At 37.7% G+C, this 18,502-nt stretch overlaps 1 protein-coding gene across 1 annotated transcript in view; it reads left to right on the forward strand.

The window, feature by feature from the left end:
• CSMD1 (CUB and Sushi multiple domains 1) overlaps window positions 1-18,502 on the forward strand; it is a 1,221,578-nt gene that overhangs the window by 551,937 nt on the left and 651,139 nt on the right. The gene's annotated exons all lie outside the window — the stretch shown is intronic.

Below are 18,502 nucleotides of genomic sequence, written 5' to 3' on the forward strand. Positions count from 1 at the left end.
AGAACAGGTGTAAACAAGCAAAATCCAGTGTTTTTCTTCAGTGAAATTCATTGGGCAGAAACATTCATTTCAGTGTAATTCACATGCTTTATTAAATTCTTGTCAGTTCTCCTATTTCTCTTTGTGTGGGTTATTAGCATTCAGTAGTGCAGTATTTACGTGCTTACCAACACTCAAGTTTACAAAAGCCCTTTGAATTCTCTGTGCTGATAGGCAGCTACAGACTTAGGTGGAATGAATACTCATGAAGAGTCAGGTGTAATTAGTCCCATAATCCTAATTTTTAAAATATACATAAAAACTGTGCTTTTCTAATAGCAGGATCAGGAAATTTCGTCACTCTATGAATGTTAAAGGTTTTTGCTTTAGTTTCTTCAGGTGTGCACTCATGATGCTTTTGTAAGCAATGCTTTTAATGGACTAGCTAATTGACATATTCCATTAAGTATGGGTAAAAGAGATAATCTAGGATTGCAAGAGAACTAGGTAATTTCTCAATTTTGGATAAAAAGGAAACTTATTTATTAAAAAGAATGCATTTAAAATTATTATTATTTACTGCCACTTATGTATCAGGGCCAATATAAACTCACTGAGATTTTAAAGAAGCCAGTTGAATCAGAGGAACAGTGGAAGAAGTATGAAAATTACTCAGATTTCCTTTTGTAGTATGTCACACTTTTTTTCCACCACATATATTAGTCAGCTGAAGAAATTAGTCAAAATCAGTCAGACAAAAGAAACTGAATTGGTGAACCAGTCTAGCTGAAACCAGATATCCAGAAAAAAAAATGACAGTATCTTTCCAGCTAAAAGGTAAATCACATACCCTCCCTTAACTGGAGTGCAGCTGCCTGAAAGTAAAGCATAGTGCAAAAAGTAGCAGAAAAGTGAAAAGGGTGCAATTGTGAAGGTCTGCCATCTGCTTTTCCAGGTTAACTGCAGAGCAGACTGCAGTATAAATCTTGTTTAGGTAGACAAAAGGCCATATTAGGGAGTTTAGGAACATAATTGCACATGAATTCAAGTCTAGTATAGATCAGAGCACAATAAAAAACCACCCAACTTTACCTTGTCTCAACATTGGCGTTTAATAGTATCTTTATTCTTGATTTCTTACAGATTATTAAAATTATTTTTTCTTGAAAATAGAGGCTCTTTAGTACTGATAGAGGTAATTTCTTGTTACGTATTGACACAGTTAAATCAGCATTCTCTTTTGTTACTGTCCTTTTTTTTTTTTAGATGGAGTAGAGACAGTGTATGTGTGAGGTTTATTGTATCACATTTTGTAATCTCTCAGTCAGACCTGAAACATAGATATAGCAAGCCAGAGGTGCAACCTAGCAAAACTAATGCGCTTTGAGCAAAAGCAAGGGAATACTTTGTAGGTATTTTAGGAATCTCTGAAGTGCTATATATGTAAGAACAACTGATGAGAATCAAAAGAAGTATATTTTGTTATTACACTGTTGTAGTTAATGTGAGATTAATATTTTAATGGTGAGGGAAAAGTCATAAGAACCCTAAGCGGAAATATTTTTTTGCAAGGGAAATAAAGAACACAGGTCCAACTAACTTAAGCAGACAAATATATATGGTTTTTTTTCAGAGCCAGTAGAATTTTTAAATGAAAACTTTTTTGATCCTAATCTGTTACTAATAGAAAGAGCAAGAAAACGTCTACGATTTTTGATTAACAGAGTAAATGAAAAAACATATTAAGCATAGCAAATGCCAAAGAACAATCCCCTAGAACACAGATGTTGCTTATTAGTGGCAGGGAAAAGTGTTCTGCTTTCTAAACTATAATTTCAAACTCAGTTTCTTGTGTGTTTAAGATAATAAATAAAAATCTTGATCTTCTGCCACTTTTGAAGGTAATGGCAGAACTTCTGTTCTTGCCAAAATGGCAAGTTACTTCTATCTGCCAGAGCAATAAATCACTTAAATACTTGGAGATTGATCCAAAATATGAAGTGGCATTAACTATATCTATTCAGTAAGAAACTTTGAGGATAAAAGTATGTCTTTAATTCTCGCCACTTACTCAATCTTCAGGGAATGATCCTTGATGCTTAGTTCAAGTCTATGTAGCCTGCTTTAAAACAACAAAATAAATCCATTGTACATTTGAAAAAGTAGATGAAGGAATACTTAGCTTTAGGTCCTGTTCCAGTTTAGGCTTCAGATGTTAGCTGGCTTCTTAAACCCTCTCAAACATTTACGGGCAAACCAAGAAATGAAGCTTAATGCAAATAAGTGGGGAGGCAATAACTAAAAGAACATTTTCATTTTGTATATGTATGATTTCATATACATTGTTCTTAAGAAGTGGAAGATTTTTGTTTTGTTTTGTTTTCTTTAATACAATGTTTAATATGTCAGAAGAGCTTTCCTTTAAATTCTTAATGTAACCGTTTGTCTAAACTAGAATGCTAATTAGCTTGGTGGTCCAAGACAATATGTAAAAAGAACCTTAATGCTAGTAGCATCTCATGAGGATGACTAGAACCATGAGACAATGGTCTTTTATGTTGCCTGCAACTGTAGACTCAACTCTTAATCAGCAGCTACTGAGAACTTATTGAAGACTTGTGAAAACCAAACTGAGAAGACGGGTATAAAATTAAACAGTGTTTTCCTAAATATTTTGAGCAACTGATATGGCTTGGAAATAAAACGTACAACGTTCAGTTATAGTTATTATCCCAGAATTACTTCATATGCTGCATAGGCTCAAGAAGAACCTATTCTTACTTCTGGAAAGGCCATAAGCTATTGGACAAGAGTTAAGCGATTGATACGCTTTTCAGAAATCCTGGACCATTGTAATTTTTCATATAAATGACTTATTAAAGGAAAACTCGTGCTCTTTTCACAGATACAGTTTTAAAATACTTCATAGAGGAGGTAAAAACACTGGTTTGTTTCTGTAATTTCAGTGACTAGCAGGAAAAGACATTAATTGCAATAATTGCTTCTGGTGATTGGCTTCTTTTTTAAAAAAAATGTTAAGCTTTTAGAAAATTATTCTTTCATAGCATAGTTCATACCGACAGCTATTTCTGTTACCTGTCACAGTTCATCAGCAAACAAAATTTCCTCAGGTTTTTCTATCTTCGTATATGCATCGCCAAATGAAGCCGAATCTATATATCAAGTACCATCATTTCAACATTCTTCCAAAAGTTTATCATCAGCATTGTTTTTTTCTTATATTCAAAGGATCTATCAGCTGTAGTAAGACTGCTCTCAAGAAGAGTTTAGAACAGAAAAACAGAGAATTTCAGAGAGCAGGTTTAAAAGAAACTACAGTGGAGTCTGAGCCAGTTCAAAGTCAAGACACAAGGCATACTGAGTCAAATAAACACAAATGATGAGAATGTATTTTCAAAGTTTCATAGAGTTTTTTCATAGAAATAATTAAAGAAGGACATACTTTTATGGTTGGAACACGTGTAATTGAAATAGAGATGTAAAAATAAATTGCAAAACATGAACAAGAGTTCTTTATACAAGCGTGTAGAAGCTGATTGAAGTGCTGTGGCTACTCTGTCTCTTTAATCATTTCACCCAATTTCCTGACACAAAGGTTGCGTGGTTTACAAGGGGTAAGTCTGTGTCTGCCTGGCATAACCGCAATATGTGGCTGATCTAACTACCCTCTTTACCCCAAAGTATGAAAAAGGAACCTATCTCCAAACCTCCTGGAAAAGTCAGGATCAAACAAATTGACAATAAAATCACCAAGTTGCAACAATACCCTTGTAATATTAGGAAGATAAAATCAAAGCATGAGAAGTGAAAATTACTGTGGAGAATGTATACCAATTAAGTGTGCCAATATGTTTTTTTATCAAGCCAACAAAATTAATGCAATAATTTTGCAATACATCATGGAGAAGGGTAATAGTAACCATAAGCATAATGCCCACAGACAAACCATTTTGCAGGGGTTGCCTTGTTAGCAGTCAGGTGCTGGAGCTGAGACTTCCAGACGGTTGTTGCAAAGGCTGAAATTAGTTCATTAATCCTCATCATAGCCACCTTCTGCACTCCCATCTACTGATGTATTCATTAAAGATGCAGGTGTATAACCCGGCAATATATTTCAGATCCACCTGAGGGAAGGAAGTGCTCAGTGCTTGGTAGCTCAATGGTGGAGTTTGGGGTCTGGTCTTTTATTTAGACAAAAGGAAACAATCCATTGCAGGTTACTTTTCAGTTACCATTTTACCAAAGATTAAACAAGGATACATTTTACTAATGCTATGAGTCCAATCTGATTGTTCCTGACCTACTTCAGCATTCCAGATAGCTGCAATGTTCTAACACTTTTCTTTAATTCTTTTTTGATCAAGGGCTCTCCACCAGCTGATGTTTTTCCTGCTTGAGTTATAGCCCCATGCATGAATTGGCTCTTGTTTCCTGGCAGTGATCAGTATAGCCCCTTGGGCAATACTTAAAATGACTGAAAAAGGTTTGGGAACCAAAATTCAGATACTGGTATTGAAAATGGTAAATACCACAGCATGGCTGGAAAAGGCAGGATAAGCTGCCATTTGGATCATCCAATTGTGGCTAGAAGGTCATCTTTAGAGTATCCATTTGGGTAGGAATTCACTGATTACTTTTTTCTGGTTTGTAAGTGGTTTTATTGAGTATGGTTACGCATATTGGGTGTTAAGTGCCTATGTGATAACGAAATCTATAGTCTGTAGTTACAAACATCATGTTTATATCCAGCTAACTTCTCTGTGGTGACCATCTCTTACAACAGCAAGTCTTGTTTTAGCTGCATGTTGTGTTTATCCCTCCTGTTCCCCACGAATATCTCTGGTTGCCTTCTTAGTTCAAGGGAGAATTGTTTATTACTGATCTATACCAGCAGAGCATATCTAGTACCTTCCACAAAACACCAGTTCGCACAGCTCAGTCACACAGATAAATTCATCATCCAGGATGTGCTTACTCTTGCCTCTCACTGATCTGTGTGGGAAGGGAGATAGGACCACGGGTGCTGCTTTACAACTTGGTTTAGGGGAGCCACGTTAGGTCAGCAAGAAGATGCCTATTACTGTACGATTTCCTTGCACAACTAGATAGGAGAGGCATTTTCATACCCTGGGTAGGCTCGTACAATTGAAATACTGCTTATACACCACCTTTGAGCACAAAACAATTACTAAAATAAATTACATGCATTTTCTATATCTAATTATATAAGGAAACACTCTATAAATAAAATTTTTACTCATTTTTCTGGTCATATGCCTCACTTTGTATCTAAAACGTAACTACAGCTACCAACATGAAGACAATATCATTGCAGAAACCAAATAGATGAAGAAACATTTTAAATTACGTAGCCTTAGAAATAAAATGCTGATGCTCTTTCCCTCTCAGCAGAACCAAAACCTCACTGTGCATTAATGGATGATGACATCAGAGTGTTATTTAGGAATGTTTCATCAAGAGATAGGCTCCATGACTCTCTGAATCTCACTTTAATCTCTTGTCAGAGTTAATAAGCTGGCTGGAGAAAGCTTTTAAGATGAGTTAAGCTTATTGTCAGAGAACAGCTGTGGACCTCTAACCTCTGCTGCCACAACACCAAGGCTAGGCGAGGTTTTGCGATGAGGAAGCACTAGTGCCATGCATTGTGTGGCATAGTGTACAGGCTGCCTTTTCTACGGAGTGAGTTACTAATAACACTTACTATGTTACAGATTAACAGATGCGGTGTTTTGCCTCTCAGGATTCTTGTTTTTCATCTATTCTCAGGACAAACTCTGCTCAGATGGTTCATGATTCACAACTGAAGTGACCAGAAGTGGCCTTTGATATAAGAGGCTTTGTTTCCAGTAAGACCTCAGACCATTTGATAACTATTCTGCAACTAGAAAGTACAAAATAATACTAGTCCATTGTAAAAATAACTGCTTGCGAAGACTGCGATTAGTTGTTACAATCAGTGAGTATTGTAATAGGTTGCCATGAGAGTCATTCAGGTGTAAATGATTTATACTGTTCCAAGTGCATCATTTATTAAAACAATCATAATACTGACATAACAGTACATTGCTCCTGCTTTCATTTATTTTCATGTAGGTAGGGACGCGGCTAACAGAAAACCTTTTTCAGTTTATAGTTGCTTTTAAATATGTTGGAATGGTAGGATCAGGGCATATAGGAAGGATTTACGTAGAACAGTTTGTGAAAAAAACAGAGCTCACTACTTGGAATAGTCTAAAAAGGGCAAAGAAACTTTGAGAACAGGAGAAGTGTCTTCCATCCCTCACAATGCCTCTTGAGTCAGCATCAATTTTAGCATTTATTTTTATTGTCATATACCAGGACTCCAATGCATAAAGTCTGTATCATGACCTGAATATGTATATCTCTGTCTGTCTGTATCTATTTGTTCCAAAGATCTATAACTGAAAGTAAAAAGCACCAAAGGAAGGCAGAGTATATCTTTAGTGGTAGGATTAACTAATCTGATATGTGGGAGTTAGAGATTTTTTTTTTCAAGTTCTTTTGTAATCTTGTATGGAATTGGTAAAGGTTTCTCTGTGGTTAAATATACAGAAAAAACACTAGGTAGACTTTCCGAAGACCCCTTGGAGAATTTTGAAAGCCTGTTGTGTACAACTTTTCACACTTAGATACATAGAAAAACACACCAGTGCATAAATAATGTCTCTGTCTTCCGTCTCCTAATCTATAGGTTTAGTAACCAGGATCCTTGCCAGCTTTCTGAAGACTATGAAAGAAGGGGTTCTAATCTGTGAATCCTGAGCCAGGGAAGAATCCTACTTGATTAAAGATATACCAGAGCCCTTAGTAGTACCCAACAAATAAATAAATTAGGTAGCTTCTGATACAGGATAGAGGAGTGTTTGGTAATACTTGGTTCAGAAATACTTTGTCTTCCCATTAGTTCTGAAGGGAAACTCTGAAGGAACTTATTTTCTGAAAAAGAAAATTGATACAAGATCAATTTTCTCTTTTAAGAGCAGCTGCTACCACTGCTGTTGACTGCTATCATTGACACTACTGTTTGAAATACTCCAGAATTGCCCACAGTTCCATAGGAAAAAGATTTATTCTCCCAAGGAAACTGTGCAGTATTCAGTGAGACTACACATTGTACAGACCACCTTTATTAACTGGATGATTTTAACTACGGTAATGCTATGAATGTATTTGGAGGATAAAATAACCTGCATTAGTTTGCTGAGGAATAAAAACTTGGTGAAGACGAGCAGAAAGAAAAGGGAAAATGCAGCAATATGCACAGACTGGAGAAGAGCCAGTAGTATGACAAACTGGAAGAGCCAAGAAAAAATTTGGACAACCCCAAGTAATACCTGGTTATGGATAGAGGAGAGAGCATGTTTTATGAGGTACATGTGTTATCCTACAAAAGGATGAGAAGTTAAGGGCACAGATATTATCTGGAGTGCATAACTAGTTGTAAGCAAAATTTATGGGATTGTGTAACAAGATAAGGATAAGATCAATGTTAATAAGCTGACATTTGTGATTTGTTACAAGCTGATTGTGCTTGATCCACAGACATTTTCAAAAATTCATTGATTCTGCATTTTGGTACCCTATTTTAATTAATGCCCATGCTTCAGGGCTTTTACTCCTCACCTGCTGTCACCAGAACATTTCCCTTCTATGACTTAATCTTTTTACTGAGTTTTTTTTGTTGATTAGTTGGTTTGGTCTTGTTTTTCTCTTATTTTCTCTGCTTGAAGCCCTAGGGAGTATTGAGAGCTGAAAACGGGACGTGTGGTGCTTCTAGTGTTGTTGCAAAGCCTATCAAGTGCACAGCTATCTTCTTCTGTGCTCAAGAAAGGAGAGCTGATAGTGAATGGGATGAACAGAAACAGGGAATACTGGAATTGTTTGCCTTTTCCTGCAACACATGATCTTTCTTGCCATCATGAGGAAATATTAGATAAATACATGCCCTTAGGACATTAGGCCTCAAAGGGACATACCTAAACTTTTGTTCTCTCGTCCTATAGGCTACTACTTTTTTTCTCACTGCTGGTGTTTGATACTAGACACTTCAACTTGATCACAGGAAGTGCTCTGTGGACAGTTCCAGATTAAATGGCCATTGCACTGTTACTCACAATTGCAGAAAACCTTTCCTGAAGACCCTTCTGATTCTTTTTTTCTGCTCGTATAAATGATGACCCGGTTTCTTTTGTGTCACAGATTATGCGACTGTGCTAATGGGGGATGCTGGACCTTACACGCCCCTACAGGAAGACAAAGAGTGTCTGAACTGTTTCTGGAGAGGCTTTTAGGAAGTTTTTCACTCAAACAAACAGTCCACAGGGCAATGCACTGGGATTGAATTTATCTCCCCCAAGCAGTTTCAGTTCTTAGTGATGAAGTGAAACCGAATCATTATCACAAATAATTTCTGTGGCATGTCTGAACTATGACAATTTGATTTTATCAAGTGGTTCATGTAGGAATTAAATTCCAGTGTAAATTTGCTGTCTTAAAATGGGAACATTTTATTTATTTGCTAAGTCACTACTACTATTATGCAACAAGATTTCTCAAATGAAAATTCCTCAGACTCAAAACTACACTTTCTATCTAATGGGTTCTAAATTATACATAAACTGTGCAATTTTCAAAGGTGATGCAATTTCTTCTGTCACAATGTCTTGTAATTTTGAGGCTGTTTCCATTAAAGTGACATTTCTGTACAGATGGACTACGATACTCTCAGTTTCAAAAACATCTACCTGTAGTGCTATCACATACCAGCTAAAATTTTTTAAATAGTTCTGCTTGTCTTTATTTTGACTAACAGCAATAACCGCTGTTACAAAAGAATCGAGTCTTCCATTAAAAACAGCGTTTGATTGTGGTTTTTATATCAAAAAGGGAAAGGCAAATATATAAGTGTCTTACCTTTCAGTTTCATTAATTTAAGCATTGTCTGCATTTTGTTGTTATTTTATAACCCAGTAATTTATTTACATGTCTATGTTGGCATGCGGCACCACAGGCTGGTATCCTCCTCTTCCACATTGGAAGACAGATTCAAAATGACTGCTCATAGCATTGGAATTACTGCCCTTTTCTACGCCTCCATTGAAGGATAAGAGATATGGGCACTTCATCTCAGATTTTAATTGTCTAGAAAAACAAAACAACAAAAAAAAACCCTATTTAAATTTACACGGCTGAAATAGGTTATCTGAATCTGATGCTTTGATTTTTTTTCTTTTTTTTTTTTCAAAAGTAATTATGACAAATTCAGTAATCGGCTGTGTTAGCAGATCAGTGAAAAGGTTTAGTGGTGCCTGCAGCAAGTGAAAACGAGGCCAGTGGTTCTTTCATAGTACAGGTATACATGGAAAAAGATACTTGGCCACAGACCAGTGTAAATTACTTCTGTGAGAAACAGTCTCAGAAATAATATTCTTGTCCAGAAAAAAAAGCCATGTAAAATTAAAGATTTTGATTTGGCCTCAGAAATGTACATCTGTAACCCAATAATGGCAAACAGCACCCAAATACTGCACTATGGTGGCATCCACAAGCAACATCAAATAGGTTTGTTCTCACTTTCTCTTCTGTGTGTTCTGTAAGCAAATTGAGATTTGGAAACCAAACAGGTTTTCTCGGGGATTTCTCAGATGCCCTCTTCTCTGTCTTATACTGTTACCAAATACGAAACTAAATGGAGTCACTGAGAAGTTGATGCCACTCCCAGTATTCAGCCCAATGAGTAATTCAGTATGTTTGCAGCAAGAAGTATGATCTAAAGGATACCTTGTTCTCATTGTGTATTGGCTATGGACCTCTGCTGTGAGAATCAGCTGTTCAAAGACTTAGGAAGTGGAGGGTTTCCCTGCCCATGGCAGGGGGGTTGGAACTAGATGATCTTTGAGGTCCCTTCCAACTCTAACCATTCTATGATTCTATGATTTTATGAAGGCAGCAATCTAGTCTCTTTTGTCACATCACCTGAAAAAGGACGCTTGAAGTGCTAAGAAGAGAAAATGTAGCTAAAGGTCACTTTTTTTCCTCCCAGCTGTAGACTGTGTATTAGAAACTGTTGCCAATTTCGGCATATATTTTTCTCTATGTGGATTCAGAGCCTTATGAAGTCTGCTTTAGTAATCTTTATGCAAGTTGGATTCACAAGAACCTGGTGAATTTTTAAAAGCATCTTGGCACTGAAACTCTGATGATATGTCTTGTTAGGCAGATATGGGTCTTTAAATCATATTTTAGCAAACGATCATTCTGATTTTAAAACGGTGTTCTATCATGCCAGTATTTTAATGAAATCTGAACCATAAATATCAGTTCCGTAGCTAGATGGAAAAGTGATGAAAAGGAGTACACAGTGTAAACTTCTACAACAGGTTATTAACGTGGCATTTTATCTGGTAATCTGGCTTGTTTCACATTACTACCTTATTAATTTTATTTTTTTTTTTAGTTTTATCTTTATTTTCATGCTGACTTTGATGCTGACACGTTGCTTTTTTGTGCTTACCCATCAATTTTTGTTTGTGTTTACCACAGTCCTTCACTGCTTTTATTCTTAGGCATTTGCATCTGTTATTAATAGCAGATGGGATAGAGAGGAACATAATCGTGTGATTCAGCAGCAGTCATGTCTGTTTAATCAGTAGCATCTGACACAGCATGCATTTACTGCATGATTGCACTGTCATGTTTGACACAAATGATGGATTACTACTCCAAATAACTTTCGATATTTGTTCATTGTATACGCTACTAAATTGTACGTTCCTTACATGCAGTCATTGGACGTTTCTGACCATAATTACAATTCAGCCAGTGCTATCTTGGTTCTAAAACAGTATCAGTATTGATTACTTTATAGTCCATTCCTCCTAGGATGATGATGTATCAGTTTTAGCTTGTAATGACAATCTCATATGAATCTTGTATTTTAAACTCTCACTTAAAATAATTTGAAGCTCAAAGAAGGCATTGTCTGCTGATTGATCCATTTCTATCATATTTTTCCATATAGTCAAGATTCTTGTTTGAGGATCATTGATTACTAAAAATTGCTTTGTCTGAATAAATATGTATTTTTTGTTCCTCCGGATTTGTCAGACACACCAGATTGCTATTGCATTTATCTGAGGTGTCTGCTTTGATTTCAAAAATGTTTGTCTCTCTTCTTTTATATTTCTTCCTTTTCATTGAAATAAAAAAAATATCTATTTCAAAGTATAATTTAATTTCTTCCATTTCGGGTATATTTAAATATAGCAAAGGCTATGTTAACTTTAAAGGCTATGTGTATACCACCAAATAAATCAGGCCAGGGTACATCTTATGGCCCTGAGGACAAGCAGCGTGTCATGGCTCACACGATGTACAGTTAAACTGTAATTCCCTCCAGCAGGGAGGATTCACACGCAGGATAGGATACTTGCTGGGGAGAACCTTTCACCATCCACTGAGCTATGTCCAAGAACAATGCATCTATACTAATAAATTAAAAGGTGATATTGCCAAGACAATGGAGCTCAGTCACCTAGTCTGTTAAATGACTAGACTAGTCCCTGGCACAGTTTTGTCATGGCACTCTCCCAGACAAAGCCAAAGCACACACTGGGACCTGTTCTCAGTGGCAGTCTGGATGCTTCTGCCCTGGAGTCAGGGGAAATATGCAGTCTTGCTATGTACATGCTGCAGAGAGCTGGCTCCAGGGCCAGGTTAGCCTCCGTACTCCTTTCTAGTATAGAGGTGGCTTCAATGGCTGGGGCAGTACTAGGTCTAAAACCCTGGCAGGGAGCATATTAACAAGTTAGCAATACAGATGACTATATGTTAGTGCCTGAGCCAGTGCAATGCACAAAAGTTGTAGAAGCAATTAATAGAGTTTCCTGCTGTGTGTGATTGTAATGGAAAGTTAACGTACTAATTAAGATGCTGCAAAGATCCTTAATGTTTACCTCTTTAAGGTGTAAACCAAAGAAACTCAGATACAGTCTATTATGACCTGCACATGCTTGAAAGTTTATCACTTGAACATTGTTCATTTGAATTTTTACCTTTAGAGTATTATTTACAGTGGAGAAACATATCATGGGACGTCATGTTTAAATATTTGTATGCTAGACAGAGTCTGGAGACAAGAACACTTCAGTTTTCCTTAAGAGCAGTGACTAAAATACTATTTAGCTTCTTAGCTGTGAAGTTCTGTTTATTAGAAGCAGATTAGGATATAATAGCCAGATCTGAGGAGTGAGGCAAATGGAAATAAAAGATGTAAAATCAAACTTCTCTCTTCTACCGTCCTTCCCTCTCTTCTCAGGAGTTTTTCAGTTCCCACTTGACCTGCAGATATTTTCTGCTTGTTGCCTCCTAATCTTTGTCCGCTCCCTAGAAGCTGCTTCCAGTTGAGCCTGGTATTTTACTAAGAACACTTGAGCAATTTCTCTTTTTTTATTCCAGAGCACAGCAAGGCAGCATATCAGCAGCCTGCTGAATAGCCACAGACTTCTGAAACCATGAGCAAACAAAAGGAACATGTGTTATCTGCCACAGATTATTTACCGGGGAATAATGAGTTAACTTTGCAGATAGATGATAGATATGCATGATAAGAAATAACTGCTCCAAAACTGTGAACTCCCCTTTCACTCTACCCCTGCCTTTGTTCCTCCTCAGGCACAGCTGAGACAGCAGGTGAAAAAACTTTTTGAATCTGCAGAAGGAACGACATAATAAATGAGAAGGAGGGAAGTCTAATTTAATGTTAATTTTATAATAAAGAGCCTTAAAGCAGGCAATTAGGACAGGCCTGAGCATTTACCTCCTTTTCTTTATAGAAGGTGAACTGGTGGCTTTGGAAGCAAAGAGGGAAGAATTAGTGACAGTGGTGTGTGTATGTTGTGGGTTGATGCTGGTGAGGCTTTTAGGCTGTGACAGCAAGAAAGGATTAAAAGTGTCATTGGAGTTACTGTGCTGTAATAGATTGTGATGTAGGCAGTAGGTACTGGCAGAAGCCTTTTGAAAATAGTATATTATTGCAATAATACTTCTCTTACGCAGTTTGTGCATTTTTAAGTGTGTAATTTATTGAAGTCTCCATTAGAGCTGAAGAGCTTTGCATAGCTGATGGAAGCAATAGTCAGATATTTCAATAACTGGCTTCAGGGAAGCAAAATTGGTGATTCCTGGAAATGGTGTTTATAAAGGGCATTATGCACTGCAATTCTTTCTTACTTTTGGCCCAAGTGTTTAATATTATTTTGCCCTGAGTGAGGATATTGTTGATTTAAATATAGCAGATGCACTGTCATTGCGTCTTATGTCACGAGATGACATACCCCAAGGGTGGAGGAGAGTTCTGAAATGATTGAGCTCCCTTGAACTTCTTCTTAGCAAAACTATGCCTCTTCTGTTAAATAAAGAAATTCTGAAGCTATGCAACTGTTGGAGCTACTTCAAGCCATAGAAATTACTTATAGAATATAACAAATTATTTTTAGTGTAGTTTACTGTATCTTCTTCCCTATTTTTGACTGTCATTTAGTGTAGTAATACAACTAACTTCAAAAAGTAAATGCATTTATGTGCTAGTTAAATTATTTGTCTATAAATATTTACAGTTTTTTTACATTTAAAGTATGTGCAGCAGGATAAAGTATGGATAAATTACGTATAGCAGAATGACTGTCCAGAGCCTGTGTTTGTAGAAGATAGTTACTGGCTGAAGATGGACACATAGGGCTTATCTCAGTTCTGGTGAATTAATGGTGCAGAGACTTTGATACTGAGTCTGTACAGCTAGAGTGATACAATGGTCCCTTCTGCAATTTCTGGCTCCCATCAAATAATTCCTGGCCCAGTTCAAAAGAGCACTTCAGAGGCAATTTGGAGGTTATCATCTTCTTTTGTATTGTGCTACTTAGCTTAAGGGCCATAAAGAATAAGCTCTGGCATTTATTATTTACTTGTATATATAGCCCCAGTACTATTGGAAAGCACTCAGCTAATTCTTAACTTAATATTCTCCCGTGCTTTCTGATTAGTATTATAATAAAGCTATGTGAGAATGAAGAATTAAAATAATGTCTAAGCTAGATGAAGGAACTAATAAATCTGAAAGGCAGATCTTGGGTAAGCAGCCATTAGAAAAGTGACATACAATTTCCAAGAAATGGGTGATGGTCTTTATGACAACTTCTGTGTTAAAGTGTTTTCAAAGCTTCACAAAAGAAAATTATGCTCTGTGTATTATATTGATAAATAAATAGATACAAAGACTTGTGTCCTGTATGTGAAAGACAGCAGTGTCTTCTTCACTGAGCTTACAAGATCAAGGATCTTTTTGATGCTGAAGGGAGAAACAGGAGCACAAGGACCCTACCTGAGGAGACAAGGGAGACAGTGCCAAAGACCAAAAGTCTCAAGGTATTTGATGTACCATCAAAAAAATGCATGCAGAGCTTTGGAGAGGACCACCTGGACTGGAAAGAAGGGGGAAACGAGGAACGTGAGGATTTGAGATGTTCAGGGGTGGCCTGAGCAACTATACAGAGTTTACAAAGGAATATTTAAGGGAAGGGAATTGGGGAGGAACAAAGCCAGGACAGTAAGAGAGAGGTATAAGAGAGCTGATCTTGTATAAAATGAGGCTGGTCAGTGCGCTTGTCTGACCAAGTCCTATGCCTGATCACCACAAGCTGTCCTGTCTTGTTTACAAACAATCTGAACTCTCTGGCTGCATGATCTCACTCTCCATCCTGTGTGTGAGTGCTAGCTACTGTGGGGCCTGGCACGTGTGGGCTGGGTGTCAGCTACTGGAGTCAGACCAGGGGTATAGGTGCCCTGGACTGTGTTGCCAGCCACCATGTGGGTGGGGGTCTTTAACTTGCAGCTGCTGGGCAGGGACAGCGTGTGTCCCAAAAACTAGCTCATGGAGGTACCAGGACAAGCGAGGGGCTCAGTGCTGGTGGCCAGAGTGGGACCACAGGTCACAGCTCATGTGCCTGGCATCAGCTGTGGGGGCAGAGAGTGTCTGTACTGTCTCCAAACCAGGTGTTCAGGTGTATTTGCCAGAAAACTCCAAGCTGAACTCACCAGTGAGTAGGAGGTCTGGGCAGGGATATCAGGTGGATGGAAGGTCTGTACAGGTATTTGGGGGCACCTGCTGGTGTAGGATGCCTGTGAGATGAGTGTGTGTCTCTTGGCAGCAAGCACTGTGCTGGACAAGCCAGGAATCAGGGACCCACGGGGCAGGAGAGTGTCGTGTGTGCCCGCACAAGCCATCACGAGAGGAGGAGAGGACGAGGTTCTCTGTGCTTATGTGAGTCCTGCTAGGGGTAGGCTGGGCACTGCTGGGCTGTGGGTGCCTTTTCTGGTGGTGTCTTTTGCGTGTGCCCCAAGCGTATGCACTCGGCTTTCCTGCCAGTTGAACCTGCAAACGGGAAAGTGGCAGCTGTGCCCATCAGTCCAGGACAGAGGTTGTGGAGCTGCTGGAGGCAGCAGCAACTTATAACATACCTTAACTCTATATCTTTTATGCATTGTAATAGAGGGAGGAAAAAAAGGACAAAAAGTGTTCAGTCATTCCGATTAAAACAGCTGTTTGAAAATAGGAAGGTTAGAAAGTATCTATTTCTATTTACTACTTTGATGAAAGCTGTAGAGTCCAACCTGGAACCAGGGAATAGATTTCATTTTCTGGAGTGGTTAAAAAAACCTTCATGGTTTGTAACAATCATGAATTTAAACTACACTGAATTTTAAATGGTCTATCTTGCTCTTAGGAGCACTCAGAGATGCTGTAAGCTTTTACAAGCTCGATTTTTTTTGTTTGTTTTTGGTGTTAGTTTTTTTTCAAAAAAGGTCCAAACACTTAATTACTTTGGTGTTATTCTGTAACAAAATAAAGAAAAAATAGAGCTGAATGTTGAAAATGTAAACATTAAAATAATCTGTATGCTGGCCAAGATTGTGCTGTAGGCTCCTGAAGAGTCGACACTTTCAGCATTTGAACTTCTTGGTGTCAGTCATCTGTTCAGCAAAGAATGCCACAGCATGACTGACAGTTCTCATAGCAGCGTGGGATTGACCATGGAGTTCTTTAAACATGTTGTGACAGAAACAATCTGAGCCAGCTTCGGCGGGGTTAGCACATTAAATTACCAGTGTCAAGCCTCAAAAGTGGGTACAGAAGAACGTATAATGGTCTTGTACGTGCCTCATATTGAGGGAGAAAATAAAATGTCTTTGCTGCTGCTGTTCCCTCTGTAGTGCACAATTAGAAGTTTGCGAATATAAGATCGAGACAAGGAGCTTTTGATCTCAAAAGTAAAAACTGCAATAATAAAATACGCTGATGCTTCATTAAGCAAGTGAAACATTTAAATTTTATCAATATTCAATGCTATTGATATAAAACTTTTAAAGGAGAAGGTGTGTGCTAATTTGGACCTCTCATGATAAACAAACATGCTGGCTCTGTAATTGGATTTGTAGTGATCCAGCCTCCAGGCGGTGAGAAACAAGCTACAGGAATTAAATTGAAGATTAAACTGGTTTCAAAAGACACTCAAGAGAGGTTCATACATGTGTGAGACAAGATCTGAGTATACAGCTGTAAAAGTAGTTAAACTTCTAAATTCCCTCAAATTTTATCTATATCAATATCTTACCTAAATTAATTCCCATTTAAAAAAAAAAAAAAAAAAAAAAAAAAGAGAGAGGGAACTCAAGCTGCAAAATGAGAAGAAATTTCCAAGGAAGGATGTTTGTGATGAGGAATATGTAGGAAAACAGTACTGGCTTTTGAGTTTGAATCATTTGTAACCTGAAGTGAGCTGCATGGTGGTGAGCAGTTGGGTGCCGTGTAGGACTATGAGAGGTGTGAAAGCAGTGCCAAGAGAAGGTGCTCTGAGATGAAGGGGCAGCATCTGTCTGTGGAGATGTGAAGCTTCTCCAAAAACATTTGCTTGAGTTGGGCTTGCGTTCGAGCCAGCATACATTTAATTTAGGGCTGGATCCTCTGGAGTAGTTGTGTGTACAAACAAGGTTTTGGATCGTTCTGTGAAAGATTTTGGAATCCTAAACTCCCGATAGAGCATGAGGAAAGATGAATGTCTCAGCATGAGATTTAAGTCACATGCTGCTGGGATACATAGCTAAAATAGCTCCCAGAAAATACAGCATCTGTGTACCTGCTCTTAAAGGGGATTGAGACACCTGAGTTCAGCTGCAGTCTTCCCTGTAACGAAGAAAAACTTTCTTTCTAAAATGTAATCAAGGCTTGCTCTTTTTCTTTAGAATAGAGGTGACTTCGTCTGCAGTTTTTTGCTACCCTAAAGAAAATAATATTTAGTGCGATTCACTCCTTGCCGTACGTATCTGAAGCTCTTCAAACTGCTTTTCCCAATTAGCTGTTAGTGATCTCTGCTGTATCTGAAGCTCAGCTGGTACTGCCTCTAAAAATGTGTTTAAAAGCAAACAAAAAACAAAGAGGAGCTTGCACAAGTAGGTATGCTTCTGGTGCTCCCTCTTTTCTTCCTGTATTACTTCCGCGTTCATTTCTGCCATGTGACAGTGATTTGCCAGGAAGAGCTGCAATTACCTTTATCCTAATAAAGGCTAAATGAATATGTAAGGCAATAAACTTGAATTCACTCCAACTCAAGAGGGGCTTGAAATTGGGGGATTTAACTTCCTCAAATAGTCTTTCTCTGGATAAGTGAAATTCTGTAGTTTTAGAATTTCTTTTTCTAAGATTCATAGGCAAGTCTTTTATTAAAAAAAAATAAAATAAAATACACATTTTGTTTGGAGCCCACTTGCATTATGACATTGTTAGAGCATTCTTATCAGCACCTCCAAGGGCATAAATATAGGAATGTCTGGTTTCTGCATTAGGTGAGGCGAGGCAAGTTAAGGAGAAAGATGCAATGCTGCTTAGATGGGGCAGTTGTGTGCGTATATGGAAATATGACTTTAATAGGTCTTTAAAATCAATTATAGAGGTAACTCGTGCATTTTATATTTCCAAAACAAGTTATTTGACAAGATATTTTTCTTCTCCTGTTGGTTTGCAGTAGTCTTAATCCTGTTCCATACCAGCTGGGAAGGTACAGTGCTCAAGTCAAGCAGTGTTCTTTCTCATGACAAAGTAGGCTAGTAATAACACCTGTGTCTGACGTAAGACTGTGCCATCAAACAAGCAGTATTCCCATGCAAAGTAGTCCTGCTTTTATTAAAGGTTAGTAATAAGAAAATTTTTTACAGAAGAACCTCCAGCCTGTAGCTCCATTTCTGTTTTCAGCAAGGTTCAGTACAAACAACAGAAATAAGAAGCTCAACTTACCTATTTCCTGGTTTGAGAATGTTATGAATTACAGGTGGAATTGCTGAGAAGAAAAAAAAAAAAGGAGTTGTAGCTGCAAGCTGCTGCTTATAAGAATAAGTTGGTTTAATTTCAAGC

This window comes from Tauraco erythrolophus, chromosome 2 (assembly GCF_009769465.1).
Source record: "Tauraco erythrolophus isolate bTauEry1 chromosome 2, bTauEry1.pri, whole genome shotgun sequence".
NCBI lineage: Eukaryota > Metazoa > Chordata > Aves > Musophagiformes > Musophagidae > Tauraco > Tauraco erythrolophus.